General features: G+C 37.0%; 1 protein-coding gene across 1 annotated transcript in view; it reads right to left on the bottom strand.

Moving 5' to 3' along the window:
• The window catches only part of COL19A1 (collagen, type XIX, alpha 1), a 506,470-nt gene that overhangs the window by 333,954 nt on the left and 156,501 nt on the right, over positions 1-16,015 (bottom strand). The gene's annotated exons all lie outside the window — the stretch shown is intronic.

The raw sequence follows: 16,015 nt of genomic DNA, 5'->3' as shown, positions 1-16,015 counted from the left end.
GTAATTTTTAGCCTTCAATTTATTGATGTAATGGGGAATGTTGATAGAGTACCTTAACTTGAATCCACCTTGCATTCCTAGTCTTACCCTACTTGATCTTTCTTTTGTAGAGTAACTAATTCTAATCCTATTTGCTAATATTTTATTTAAACTATTTGCATTTACATGTATATAGACGATTTGGTTACAATTTTCTTTTTGGTTTGTATTAAAATTATGCTGATTTCTTAAAAGCTGTCCTTTTTGTAATTTGCTGCTGCTCATGTGTGCTGTCCAGTCAGTTTCAACCAACAGACTCATGCTATTGTTGTTCAGTGCTGTCGAGTCAGTCCTGACTCAGCTACCCCATATAGGGCTTACCGAGGCTATAAATTTTGTGGGAGCAGAAAGCCTCATCTTTCTCCTGTGGAGTGGGTAGTGGATTTGAACTGCTGACCTTGCAGTTAGCAGTCCAATGTGTAACCCACTACAATAACAGAGCTTCTTCTTCTTCTTCTTTTTTTTTTTTTAATAATGTCTAGAATAGTTTTAATAACATTGCCTAAATAAATCCTGTAGAAAACTCAATTACTACTGGTACCTTATTCAATATAGTTGTTGTTGTTGTGAAGTTCTGTTGAGTCAGTTCCCACTCATAGCGACCCCGTATAAGGTTTCTGAGGAGGAGCTGGTGAGTTTGGACCATCGAACTTGTGGTTCAAACTGACCTGATGGTCAATTGCTTATCCTTCAGCACCACACCAAAACTCCCCTAATTCAGTGGTAGATAACCAGTTATCACTTATTTCTATGAAGTTTTATTTCTATGAAATTACCTCTTCAGTTTCTTCTACAGTAATTAGTTTAGTCATATTTTCCAGTTCTTGGTCAATTTTTCTCATTTTTTTTTTTTTTTTTTTTTTTTAGGAAATCATCTTAATTTGATTTCTCAAGATTAGACAAAATTGTTTTAGTGTGTCTACTGCCTGTGGTCATATTTTCTTTTCTACTCTTAATTTTGGTTTTTGTTTTCTATTTTTAATTAAGTTTTATTGATTGTTATGTTGTTGTTCAGTGCCATTGAGTTAGTACTGATTCATAGCAACCTTCTATAGGGTGTTTGAGGCTGTAAAACTTTGCTAAAACAGAAAGCCTTACCTCTCTCTTATGGAGTAGCTGGTGGGCTCAAACTGCAGTACAGCATTTATCCTACAGGCCCAATGTGTTCCCATCTATTGTTATGTTGTTGTTGTTGTTAAGTGCCAGCAAGTTGGTTCTGACTCATATTGACCCTGTATAGGGTTTCTGAGGCACAGCTGGTGGATTTGAACTACCGACCTTGTGGTTAACAGTCCAGTGCTTATTCTATAGCATCACACTAGGACTTCATTTTCTATATGATATTGTTGTTGTTATTAACTGCTGTCAAGTCGGTTCTGACCCATAGCAACCCCGTAAAGGGTTTCCAAGGCTGTAAATCTTTATGGGAGCAGAAAGCCTCATCTTTCTTCCATGGAACCACTGGTAGTATCAAACTACTGACCCTGAGGTTAGCAGCCCAACTCATAACCACTACGCTACCAGAGCTAGTTGGTGTAAAATTATGGTACCTACCATCCCTTACCACAGCCCTCTCTACCCAGTTAAGTTCAGTAATTCATTGTAAAGGCTGTACAGAACTCAGAGACAGTTATGGTTATGGTGCTGTAGAATAAATATTGACCTGTTAACCTCAAGGTTGGCAGTTCAAACCCACCAAACATCCTAGGAAACCCTATACAAGCTTGCTATGAGTTGGAACTGACTCGACAGCACTTAACAACAACAATGGGGTTTATTAGGAAAGTTAACAGGTTACAGTTTAGGGTCAGAAATACTCAAGGTACAGTTGTTCAGATTAGGACAGCCTCTCCTTAAGCATTCCCCAGGCAGTTTTCTCTCTGCCCGGACAATCTTACAGAGCTCTTTTAGGGCTGCTGATAAACATCCACAGGACACAACTCCACCTCAACCGGAAGGAACCTGGCTCTAGCTCTATGGGTCCGCAAGCCTAGCTCCTCCAATTAAATGCTTGAAGGCATCCCGCTTCATAAGCAAACTACCTGTCCAAAGTCACTCAATTTTACTTGCTCTGTGGGTTGGGAAGCCCATTGCTCTGTTTGGTGTTCTGACTCTTGGTTCCACTACTGCTGTCTCTCTGTCATTCCTCCAATATCACAGCTTTCTGTCTGTGGGTTGAGGAGGTTCAATGTGGGGTCCAATGGACATGCTCCACCCACAGCTTCTCTGACGTTAGTGAGTTACCCCTTCCTGCTTCTGACGTGGCTCATTTTATACCCATGCTAGAGTTCCAAGATTTTATAATCATGATTATCCCTGTTAAGACTCACAACTGATTCATATAATCTATCAGCATCTTCTCCCACCTTCCTTACCTTCCCATTTGATGGGAAGACTATGGTTAGAAGAGACATTAAATATTTCACTGCACCACAGTTGGTCTTTTTAGTGAACCAACTTTTAGTTTTGTTTAGCATTTCTACAATTTGGAATGTGTTCTATTGTATTAATTTGAGATGTCACTAATAGTTAAGTGCTTTGTTGCTAAAGCTCAGTGGGAGAAACACCAGTGATTTGCTTCTATAAGATTAGAGGGAAGAAAACTGTATGGAACAGTTCTGCTATGTCATATGGGATCATCATGCAGCAAAATCATACACTGTTTTATTTAGTTAATTTATGTTGCTATTTTTTGTTATTATATAAGGTAGAAACTTATTTCCTTTATTTGTATATTTCCTCCTTTATAATAAACAAATTTTCACCCTATTATAGCCTTTGATATGTTTCATATGTTTGGTATAATGTATTTTCCTTTTTACTTATTTCTATGAAATTTTATTTACTCCCTTGCTCATGGGCAATTTAGTAGTGTTTTTCTTCTTCAATTCTTATTTACTTTGTTATTTTTTATGTATAGAATGTGTCTTGAAATATTTGTTTCAAGAAAAATTTGGACTTAAATTTTTTTTTAACCCAAGACCATAATTAATTTTCTAAATGTACCATGAACATGAACAATTAATATTATATATTGATACTATGAAGTCCTGGTGTGATGCTATTGTACATACTTACCAGTAACAATTCCCTCCCCACAATTTTGACAACTAATATTGTCTCCAGGCTTTGCCAGTTGAGAACCAGTGCTCTAGCCTAAGGAAAACAAAGTGGTTTGCTCAGTCCTGAGTAGTGGTCAAGACTCATGGGCTGCAAGAGGCAACAGCACTTAAACTATTTTGCAATATAGCAAAAGATGTAGCGGCCAGTCCAGATTATACTTGGAATCTCTGGCCCCGTCTTCAAGAATCAAAAGAGGGCATGAAAGACCTATAGACTGATCATATACTGATCACTTCACAGTGATAATACACAGAATCTCTGAGGATTCTTATGATAACACACTCCCACCCTTCAATAAAATTTCGAGTTTCTATACATTGTAAGAATTAATAGTAATAATAATAAATTATAAAGCTTTAGGAATACCAAGGAATGACAAGCAAAAACTTGAGCCTTTCAAAAGAATGTCAACTTCCCTAATCTTTTACAAAGTTCAGACTTCAGACAATGGAGGAGATCAGATGGATTTTGTCTGGTGGGTCTTATGGAGGGGGGTGGGTTGTTAAGAAACATCAAGGATTCCCAGTGTACTGGTTGTTTATGGGCTAGATAGTGCCCCTACCAGAATAGAGAGAGTTAAACACGTCAGCTGAACACCTGGAAGGACCCTTTTGATGCTATTTCTGGCAATTTTCCAGAACTGTACTTCAGTCAGTTTGTAAAATGTCCCTTTCTTTTTATCTCTGGTGGTCACTGCTTTTCTTGTTTATTAAGTCATATAATATAGGACATCTAGTTCTGTAAACATTTCGTACTCTGAATACATTCTTTCATTTTTCTTTTCCTGTTCTAGAGAATTCTTACCCATGCTGCAAGGCCCATTTTGATTCCATTCTCAAACTCACCTCCTATTTTTGTCAGAGTTATATAAGAAAATAACTCCTTTCCCTTCCTGCAGAATCCTGTTCAAACCACCACTTCATAAAGCCTCTTTGAAAGATTTTTTTTGCTTTTTTCATCTGTTAGAAAAGTGCTGAACAGAGTATCTGCAATACAGTAGGTATTAAATGATTGAATAAATGAATGGTTCAATAGACAAATATGTCCTAAAACCTAGCATGAACTTTAAGGAAAACTTCCGTATCATGTTAGACTGCAGGTAACTGCAAATGGCTTTGAAAATAAATTGAAGACCTTTTAATTCACTAATCTAGCTAACCACCCTTGAGACCAGGAAAGACATTAAGGTAGAAAAGAAGAGATTAAGGACAGATAACTAAGATATCATGGAAATTAGTCACTGACCTGAATCTCCAAAAATCTTGAAGGAAAGGTCTAGACATAATAATTTGTCCTTATTTAAGAAATACACATAAGGGATGACTAAATTTAGTAATTATCCCTGGTAAAGTTCTAGAGTTACTAAATAAAGCTACTATTAAAGAGCATGATAATTATCAAGAGACAATTGTTGTTGTTGTTGTTGTTAAGTGCCATCAAGTCGGGTCCGACCCATAGCGACCCTGTACAGGGTTTCCGAGGGTGTAAATCTTTACGGGAGTAGAAAGCCTCATCTTTCTCCCGCGGAGCAGCTGGTAGTTTTGAACCGCTAACCTTAAGGTTCGCAGCCCGATTCGTAACCACTACGCTACCAGAGCTCCTTATCAAGAGACAATATGATGTCAAAAAACAAAACCATGCAAGTGTTATGTTATTGGCTTATTTAATTCAGTAAGCCATTTAACAAAATTCCTAGGATGCATTGGACAAATGTGGATTAAGTTACACTGAGGTAAGTGAACAAGGAGATGAAAAAAGCTGGTCACTACATTTTTATTTATGTTTGGTGTTACCTAGAAAGAGTAATCCAGCAATATACCACAAAACTATGCCTAAGATGTTATTTTATTTAATATATATATCAGTTATTTTTAAAACCCAGAGTTCTTATATATAAAATTGATGGCTATTACAAAACTGAAAAAGTTGACTAAAAAATAGTTGCCAGAATAAATAGTTAAAAATTGATAAGTAGGAATGCCAGGTTAAGACCTCTGCCCCAAATAAAAGTTAGCACAGATAAATGTAAATGCTTACATTTTGATTCAAGAAAACTGCCTGAGAGCAGTAAAGTGGTCTTTTATATTTTGAAGACCATCTATGCTAAATATTTGTGATCCTAGAGATGATCTAACCTATCTTTTTTTCTTTAAAGATGAACACTTTGATGAAGCCATACCATTAGCTAGAGTCAGAACCAAATTAGAACTCGACTCTACTACATCCAAGTCCCTTCACTCTGCCTATTTTTTTCACTGCTCTAAATATACTAAACACATAAAAAGGAATAAAACCTAAACCTATATCCACTCTGAATATCAAATTTAGCTGTAAGCTGATGAGCTATAGCATTGCTAGATAAAGTCTGCAAAGACTATGAGGAATCTACAAAATGTGTCCTAGGAAGGACGATAGAAAAACCTGAGGTAATAACATGAAAATATTCTGGAGGATATGGCAGCTGTCATCAACTCTTCAAGAGATTGTCAGTCATTTGGAAGAAGGAATAATCTGTGAATGCATTGTTCTTAAGGATTAAACTGGGATAAATGGTTAAAATAGTAGGAAATAGATTTTGGCTTAAAAAAGAATTCAGAGTTATCATCTGTTACTAGCATTAATGAGCAAAGCCTGGTTGACCAGCTGCTAAAATATGCATAAAAGATGAGAAGCAATGTAGTAGTCTCCTATGTTCTCTCTAACCTAAAAAAGAACTCTTGATTCAACTTGAGTTTATCGGTATTATGAGTTATTATGTGCCCCAGCACTGTGGTTTTAGCCACGACATCAACTGCATGAATCATCTGTAGACACATGTAAATCTAAAGTGGGTGGAAAGATCATTATCAGTGAGCTACTGAAATACAGCCAGCTGGTGAAGCCATCTGCATTGCCATATTCTTCCCCAGGGCTGGACAAGTGCAGGTACTTAAAATAACATTCCACAACATGTTTGCTGAAAGCATTCATGCTTTAACATTTTGTCTTTATTTTTGAACACCTAGTGTGATTATCAGCTATAAATGAAAACATCAGAAAAAGAAGAACAAGGAAAAATGTAGAAAGGACACAGCAAAATGCTAATTGTTTTCTGTCTCTTGTCTCACTCATCCTCTGCTGTTATTAGAACAGATCATTGGTGGAGAGTTACTTGTATGGCTTAAAGGGGATTGTGAAGATTAGCAAGGAAAAATAAAGATCAAGGATAATTTCTTTAAGGTATTAGACTAAGAAAGAATGGTGGTGGTGGTGGTTATATGCCATGGAGTTGGTTCCAACTCATAGCAACCCTGTATAGGGTTTCCAAGGCTGTAAATCTTTACAGGAGCAGAATGCCTCATCTTTCTCTTGTGGACTGGCTGGTAGTTTCGAACTGCTGACCTTGAGGTTAACAACTTGACTATTAACTTAAATCAAGACAACAACTTGTGATGCAGCCAGTACAGCACGCATTTGGAACAACAGCTGCACTGTGACACCTCTGCTATCTGTGCAGCAGAATTCCACTGTCTCCGCCTGCTGGGTCACACGTGTTGAGCAATTCCTATAGAGTGAATTGCTTTACCACTGGATGTGAAAAAGGACTTCACAATAAAAAAAATGCACCTGTCATCTAATATTTGGTAACGCTGAGTTAATTAGCTCTTTACCATCTGGAATGTACCTCCAACAAGGAGCTGTGGTTAATAAACTGTAATTATTAAACAAGATTTACTGAAAACAGAAATGCTAGGTATTTGATGATTATGTTAAGCAATTGCAAATGCGAGCTTAATTTTTAAAGCCATTCCATTTGTTTATTTTTAAAAAACAAGTTTAAAAAAAAAAATACACCAAAAATCCTGTCACAAAATGTGAGGATTGCTACCTTATTCTTCATGTAAAACTCAGTCTCATTCATAAATTCTCAGGAGGCGGAATTGAATAATAGATATTTCCTCACTTTTGAGTATAAAATATTATAGAATCAGTTACTCACTGATTCTAGAATCTTATAAATATGTATTTATATTAAAACATTCTTCTCAGAGCTGTCTGAAATCTCAAGGGGAGAGAAAAGAGGGAAGCAGCCTTGAATGAGATGAAAGTAAAACAAGTGGGTGGTAAAATTAACTAGAAGGTATGGAAGGGAGCACAAAAAAGAAATGAAGAAGTTAAGTCTATGATGTCGGCAGATTCTGAGAATGGAGAAAATGAAGACTAAAACACAAGAGCAGACCCTTGTGACAGCTCTGGAGACTGAAGCTAAGAAATAGGATAATTGGAGTAAAGGTCAAAAAGAGTAAAATCAAAATTGAGAAAGATTATAAAGTCATCATTTTAGAATGCTCAGCACTGATTAATGAAAAACTATCAAAATCAAGTAGTCTTAATCTTAAGGCAATGAATTGCTGGGTCTGGGCGCTCAGGATCATAGTCTCACGGGACACCGTGGTCAACTGGCATAGCATAGTCCACAAAGACAATGTACTATATCGTACTTTGGTGAGTAGTGTCTGGGATCGTATATGCTCATGAGCAGCTATTTAAGGTGCAGTTATTGGTCACTCCACATGCAGAAGAAAGAAGAAGAATGAGAATTGAAGAGGCTTGGAATCAATTAGCCCAACATACTAATGGAACATGTAAACATCAGTCTCCACAAGTCTGAGACCAGAATTTGATAGTGCCTGGCTACCACTGCCAACTACTTTAAAAGGGATCACAGTAGAAGGGCCCAGAGAGAGCAACAGAATATGTGTAACAAAACTCAAAATTATTGAAAAACAAAACAAAAAGCGCTTAATGGTCAGAAAGAAAGGGCTGGTAAGAACACAACAGAATATTGTCTTATAAAGTGCTGGAATACATACCTTAGGAGGCACTCAAAATACACAGTGGCTACAACAATGAATTGGTGAATATCAGTGATTGGGAAGATGGCACAGGACAGGGAAATATTTTGTTCTGTTGTATAAGGGGTCACCATGAATTAGAGTTGACTTGATGGCAACTAACAACAGGTGAAATTAGTATCTTTTTTTACTTTTAAGCACATTTAGAACATTGAAGCACACTCACTTTCTTGAACACTTTCATCTTCTACCTGGTTAACATTCCCTCCTGATTTTCCTTCTATTTCTCTGAATACATGTTTTTCTTTCTCTTCTACTACTTAACTTCTCAATGTTTGAGTTATTCAACTCATAGTTCTACTACTGCTTACTTTCATTATTCAATCTAACCCACTCCCATTGCTATTTACAATGCCAGAGCTGAACTTTTTTTTTTTTAATTCCAGATTTACTTGGATGTCTGAAACTTGTGATCAAAGGTATTTTTTTTTTCCAGTGAGAAATGGCTAGAAGCCTGAGAATCAACTTTAATACCAGCATCTCCTGAACCCCCAAATCAACAAAATTTGTTGCTGTGATCTCTGAATTGTATCTCAAATCTGTCTACTACTCTCCATTAAAGTCATAGGTCACAGGCATCTCTTGCCCACTACTACAATCACTTCCTAAGTGGCTGCCTTACATTCATCCTTTCCATTTTCATTTCTTTCATCAAACTACTGTAAGGTATGACACTCAGAGAGAATTAAAGCAATTAACATGGGGAAGCCAGTCATTATGTATATTTAACAGGAAACAATCATATGCATTTCATTTCTGCCAATTGGAGAACTAGTAAAGTCCATATAATTAGCAATTAAAATCAATAAGACAATTGAGTAAAGTAGCCAAATACCAGATACAAAAAACCCCCACACCATCCTAATGTTATCAAGTTGATTCTAAATCATAGTGACACTTTTGTTATTGTTATTGTTGTTAGGTGCCATCGAGTCAACACTAAGTCATAGTGACCTTATGCACAACAGAATGAAACACTGCCCAGACCTAGACCAACCTCACAATCATTGCTATGCCTGAGTCCATCGATGTTGCCACTTTGCCAATCCATCTCGTTGGGGGTCTTCCTCTTTTTCTCTGACCCTCCACTTTACCAAACATGATATCCTTCTCCAGGGACTAGTCCCTCCTAACAGTATGTCCAAAGTATGAGAGACTAAGTCTGGCTGCCCTGGCTTCCAAGGAGCACTCTGGCTGTACTTCTGTCGGTACAGACCTGTTTGTTCTTTTTCAGTACATGGTACTTTCAGAGTCAGCAATTCAAATTTACCAGCTGCTCCACACGAGCGGAAAGACTTTCTACTCCCATAAAGATTTACAACCTCGGAAACCCTACACACGGTTGCTATGAGTCAGAACTGACTCGATGGCACACAACCACCACCATCACACAAGATAAACATTTTTTAAGAGCAAGGAAAGGAACTTTCCAGAGGTAGATGTTAAAGTATATTGTTGTTGTTTCATTGTTAAGTGCCTTATGAGTTAAAGCATATTATGAAGGTTAAAATAATTCAAATACTGTGGTAGAAATGTAATAATTAACACATAGAATGCACAATCCTAAAATAATTTTACAATATAAGAGTTTTTAGGTGCCTTAGAGTTGGTTCTGACTCATAGTGACCTGATGGACAACAGAACGAAACATGCTCACTCCTGCACAATCATCATAATCCTTGCTGTTTCTGAGCCCACTGTTGCAGCCACTGCACCAATCCATTTCGCTAAAGGGCTTCCATTTCTTTTCTTTTCTTTTTTTTTTGCTGACACTCTATGTTAAGGATAATGGCCTTCTCCAGAGACTGGTACCTCCTAATAACATGTTCAAAGAAGGTGAGATGATGTCTCACCACCCTCACTTCAAAGGAACATTAGGTTGTACTTTTTCTAACAAAGATGCATTCAGTCTGCTGGCAGTCTATGTTATATTCAATTTTCTTCACCAACACCATAATTCAAATGCATTGATTCTTCTTCAGTCTTCTTTAATAATTGGGCACCTCTTGTATGCATATGAGATGCATCTTATTCTTGAAAGCAACAATTTTACTCTTAATACTTTAAAGAGGTGTTTTGCAGTAGATTTGCTCAATACACTATGCTATTTGGTTTCTATTTTTAATTATTTTTTTGGCAGAGAGGGGGAGAGGCAGAAGTAAGAAGTTAGGGTTTGGACTATGGCTAGGTCCAGGCCAGGCCTAGGACTTCATTTAGTGTTAGGTTATGGTTTTGACTAAGGTTCGTGTTCGGGATAGGGTTGGTCAAGAGCTAAAAGTAAGGCTTGATCTAATTTCAGGGTTACAATTAGGTTTTGTTTATTTATGCATTTTTAGTTTTTTATTGTTGCTTTATTTCTTGACTGATGCTTCCATGGCACTGATTGTAGAGCCAAGCAAAATGAAAATTTATTGACAACTTCAATCTTTTCTCCATTTGTCATTATGTTATTTATTGGTTCCATTGTGAAGGTTTTTGTTTTCTTTACGTTGAGGTGTAATCCATAGTTGTTGGGAGTCTTCCTGTTTTTCTCCAACCCTCCACTTTACCAAACATGATATCCTTCTCCAGGAATTGGCCCCTCCTGACAATATGTCCGAAGCATGAGAACAAAGTCTGGCCACCCTGGATTCCAAGGAGCATTCTTGCTATACATCTTCCAACACAGATTTGTTTGTTCTTTTGGCAGCTAATGGTACTTTTAAAATTATTGTCCAACACCATAACTCAAATGCATTAATTCATCTTTGGGCTTCCTTACTCACTGTCCAACTTTCACATGTATGTGAAGCTACTGAAAATGTACAGGTATGCATTGCTTACTGTCTATGACACATTCTGTGAAATAGGACATTATGTGATTTGGACATTGTGAAACACCATATTAAAACCTTATGGCAGCTGCATCCAGTCATCTACTTCACCACTGCTGCCTCGGCCAGAGTTGTTGGCAATGTCTGCAATAACTGGCAGCCTCTCTGACAGTGAAAGCAGAGTAAGAGGAAGCAATGGGGGAGTGGGGGGAGGAGTGCCACTTCATTGCCTGCTGTTCTCCCAGCCTGAGCAACAGGAGGAATCCAATGCTGCTGCCAGCTGCCACCTGCTACTAAACAAAACCTGAGAGTCCTTACTTATAGACACAGCCTCTATCTCTCATGCCTGTACCCCATTCATGGTCCAGTGCTGCAAGGATCTAGGTACGGCTTTTGTTTTTGTTTTAACAATTTTTGTTGTTGTTGAAGTATTGTTGAGTCAGTTCCGACTAGTCAGTTCCAACTCAAAATCACTATGAGTCGGTACCAACCTGACAGCACCTAACAACAACATTATATGGTTATTATTAATTTTTTACCCAATTGTAAATTCTAACCTCTGCCTTCAGTTATTGAAACAAGGTGATTGTTGTTAGGTGCCATCTATTCAGTTCCGATTCATATCCACCTTGTATAGGGTTTCTGAGTCTATAAATCTTTACAGGAGTCCTGGTGTGGTGCTGTGGGATAAGAACTGGATTGCTAACTGTAAGGTTGGTAGTTAAAACCCACTAGCAGCTCCTCAGAAACCCTATACAAGGTTTCTATGTTTCGGAACTGAGTCAACGGCATTAGCAACAACAACAAATCTTTACAGAAGCAGAAAGCCTTATCTTCCTCTCTCAGAGCAATTGGTAGTTGTCCAGTTCATATTTTAAAATGCCACTATGGCTCCTCAGTGAAGCAGGTTTGCTAATGGTTTTGGTTATTTTTGCCATTTTAGTGAGTCAGGATTAGGGTGAGATGTATCACTCTTACTTAAATCACCACCGTTACACAGTTCACAACTCTTATCTGCTGTAAGGAGAGTTTCTCTAGGCTGAAAGAGAGAAGGATCTCAGTACCACCATGAAAGAAGAGCCAGAGGTGGAGTGTATTCTTTGGACCTGGGGTTCCTGCTCTGAGAACCTTCTAGAGCTAGGGGAAGATTGATAACAAGATACATGGAGATCGCCAAGGGGTGCCAGAGGCCACAGATGTTAAAAGGAGATAAACACTTTCCCCCAGTGCTGACACAGAGAAAGCCTTCCTCTTGAGCTTGAACTCTGAATTTGGACTTCTAGATTTTTTTTTTTAATTGTGAGAGAATACATTTCTGTTGTTAAAGCCATTCATTTGTGATATTTCTGTTATAGCAACACTAGATAATAGTTACTTCCATACTAATTGTCATTGGAGACGAATAAGTTGCTATTTTTGAAATCATACTAATTATTTGATTTATAAATCATAGTCCTCTGTTCTCATTTTTCACGTCAGCTGTCAAACAACTAGATCCTTCTTAAGAGTTGTAGAAGTTTTACAGTTACCAGGGAAACAAAAAATGATAAAGCATGTTGATGCACAGTAGAATTCTACAAGGTTAACAAAAGAAAATTCATAGGAAGCAAGGTGACATGTCAACAGTTTTAGAATTATGATGAGAAAGTGCTATATTTATAAACAGTATTTAACAGTCCTGCATTGGTTTTGAATTCTAGGAATAATCACCAAGAAAATTGTAATCGTAAAATCTAAATATACATTTCAACCCTAACTTGCTTTTTTCCAGTTATTATAGTCTGTTCCACATTTTCTAAAATTAGTAACCATAAAATTAATAAACATTATGTAAAATATGTGCTAAATATTTACCTTTGCTTACTTACTTGATGGAGTCCTGGTGTGGCACTGTAATATAAACACCGGGCTGCTGACCATAAGGTTGGTGTTTTAAACCCACCAGTTGATCCTCAGAGACACTATATAGGGTCACTATGAGTCAGAACTGACTTGACGACACTTAACAACAAATTACCTGATATATTTCTCAGTTTTCATCTTAGTAAATAATAATATTTTTGTAATAGTTTCCTACCACAAAGTGTTCCTACCCTTTCAAATATGAAAAATATTTTTATACAGCGTCTAAGTATAATTATAACTTTAAGAATTATCAAAATTGGAAGAAGGAAGTAGAACCAATAAATCTACTTAACCTTTTTGCTCTGAAGTAGAGTTTAACTTTAGAAAAACAGAAAAAAATATGTAATTTGTGAAAAATTGATTCTAAAAATGGCACTAATTTTATAGCCTTCCATGTATTTCTATCCCTTGCAATGTGACTTGACAGCTTTTGTCATCAAGAGGTGAGATTATCACATCTCTTGAGTCTGGGATGGCCTCAGGATTTATTTTGATCAACAGAACTTGGAGGAAGTGATGGCATTATAGTTCAGAGTTGGAACCTCAAAGATCTTTCATGCTTTGGACCCTTTTCTCTTTTTGGTTCTCTGCTACGTCTACCTTGATAACCTATTGGAGGATGAGAAACCATTTGGAGCAGAGATAGCTGAGGCCAACGTAGACTACTTAGACCTCAGTCAACCTGATAGTGGAGAAATACATTTATGAATAAGCTCATCTATAACTAAAGAACCACTATAATAACTAATGAAAATATCACTCTTATCTATCATTTACTTATTAAAATGAAATTAAGAAATAACATTACATTAAAAATAAAACATAATTGTGTCAAACCAATTTTCATCAAATGATTAAATTTAAAATTATTTTTCATATTTTGATTTTGGAATATTAACATTTTTTGAGCATCTTCTATTTACCAGGCATTTGTTAAGTTCCTATAATAATCATGTTGTTAAATGCTACTGAGTTTGTTTTGATTCAGATACCGTGTATGGGATTTCTGAGGAGCAACTGGTGGGTTTGAACTACCAGTTTTGTGGTTAGCAGTCCAATGCTTATCCTGCAATGCCATGATACTACTATGCAGTAGAAATTGTCTTTATTTTATATAAGAGAAGTCTGTGGCAAAGAATTTAAGGAGCATTTCCAGGTTCACACATCTGCAAAAGATGGAATGGCACACAGGAGTATCTGAATGTATATATGTCATAATAGGTCATTAGTTTCTCAAAGAACTTTCAAGTCTTCACTATATAGAGTGATACGTCATAATATTTACTGTCAGAAGTCAATATTTTAGTTATTTACTGGAAGACTAAATTTTTTGTGTGTGTGCCATAAGTATAAAAATAAGTCTCAACTTATAAAATTTGTTGTTATATATTAAGCATGAGATTTTAATAAGTCTATTAGAAATAAGTTGTTAAGGAACTCGTAGTGGTTACAAGTCAGGCTGCCAACCTCAAGGTCAGCAGTTCAAAACTACCAGTGGTTCCATGGGAGAAAGATGAGGCATTCTGCTCCCATAAAGATTTACAGCCTCAGAAACTCTGGCAGGGTCACTATGAGTCCGAACTAACTCCACGGTACTTAACAACAACAACAATTAGAAATAAATCAACCAAATATTGGCGAGTAAATTGTCCATCATTCTCATTAACATCAAGAATGGGAATGATTCCAACTCATAGCTACCTTACAGGACACAGTAGAACCATTTCTTAGGGTTTCTGAGACTGTAAATCTTCTTAAGAGTAGACAGCCTCATCTTTCTCACAAGGAGTGAGTTTGAACCACTGATCTTGAAGTTAGCAGCCTAATCCTTAAAACCCACTGTGTCACTAGGGCTCCTTCATTCTCATTCAACTAGCATTTATATATCAAGATTGCATGCCACATATCACAGTGCTGATACATTTTAATGCAACAGAACAATAGGAAATGGATTTAATGCTGTCGCGGTCTAAGAGTCATTTGACTAGACAACAAAATGAATGGTTACGCTGTGAAAGTTGACTGAAAACTTTATTTGGTATACAAGTTTCCTTTTCTCCCAATACAACTCCAGAAGAAATTACCAAAGCAAAATGCTGCATGAGATCACACAGAATCAACCTAGGATTAAATAAATTTTTGGCTGGCTTATAATTATTTGAATTGTTGTTGTTAGCTGCCGTTGAGTTGTTCTGACTAATTGCGGCCCTATGTACAATAGACTGAAACACTGCCCAGTCTTACTCACAATTGTCGTATTTGAGCCCAGTGATGTTGTCACTGTGTCAATTCGTCTCATTGGGGTCTTCCTCTTTTATAGTGACCCACCATTTTATGAAGTATAATGTCCTTCTCCAGGGACTGGTCCCTCCAGAAAACATGTCCAAAGAACAAGAGGGAAACTCTCACCATCCTCACTTCTAAGGAGCATTCTGCTGTACTTCTAAGACAGATTTGCATCTTTGTCTCTGTAAGTCACAGGCAGGTTTCTGAAATGGGAGTGCTCTCTATTCTCTCAATCCACTCACTTCCATTGGAATTGGTTGTGGTGGGACATGTTGGCCACCCAAAATCAGAAGACACCTTCTGTTTCGCTTCTGTACCAATTCTTTCTCCCAGTAATCACTCATTCCACTTATTTACCCTTTTATTTGAAGCTCCAAGTTCCGGAACCATCCTCTGAATCTGTTCTCCATGTTTTTACTACACAGCCTTTCTGCTTAGTCTGCCTTCTCTTTCATCTTCTTTTGATGCTTCCTACATCATTCAATATTTTGCCCATAGAATCCTGCAATATTGCAACCTGAGGCTTGTATTTTTAATTCAGTTCTTTAAGAAATGCTGAGTGTGTTCTTCCCTTTTGGTTTTCTGACTCCAGGTCTTTGCACATTTCATTATAATACTTGACTTTGTCTTTTTTGAGTTGCCCTTGAAATTTTCTGTTCAGTTCCTTTACTTCTTCATTTCTCCCAGGCCCTTTAGCTTCTCTACATGTGGCACTGTAGAATAAGTACTGTACTGCAAACCACAAGTTGGTAGTTCAAAACCCACCAACTGCTCTTTGGAAATCTTATAAAGGTTGCTATGAGTCGGAATCATCTCCCTGAATTTAACAACAACAATATTTCAGAGAAAACTTCAGAGTCTCTTCTGACATCCACTTTGGTTTTTTCTTTCTTTTCTGTATTTTTAATGACTTTTTGCTTTCTTCATATATTGTGTTCTTCATATCATCCCACA

The sequence above is a fragment of the Chrysochloris asiatica genome, unplaced genomic scaffold, assembly GCF_000296735.1.
Source record: "Chrysochloris asiatica unplaced genomic scaffold, ChrAsi1.0 scaffold00019, whole genome shotgun sequence".
Taxonomy (NCBI): domain Eukaryota; kingdom Metazoa; phylum Chordata; class Mammalia; order Afrosoricida; family Chrysochloridae; genus Chrysochloris; species Chrysochloris asiatica.
The sequence above is the reverse complement of the archived record's forward strand: the minus strand, read 5'-3'. Positions and strand labels throughout refer to the sequence as shown.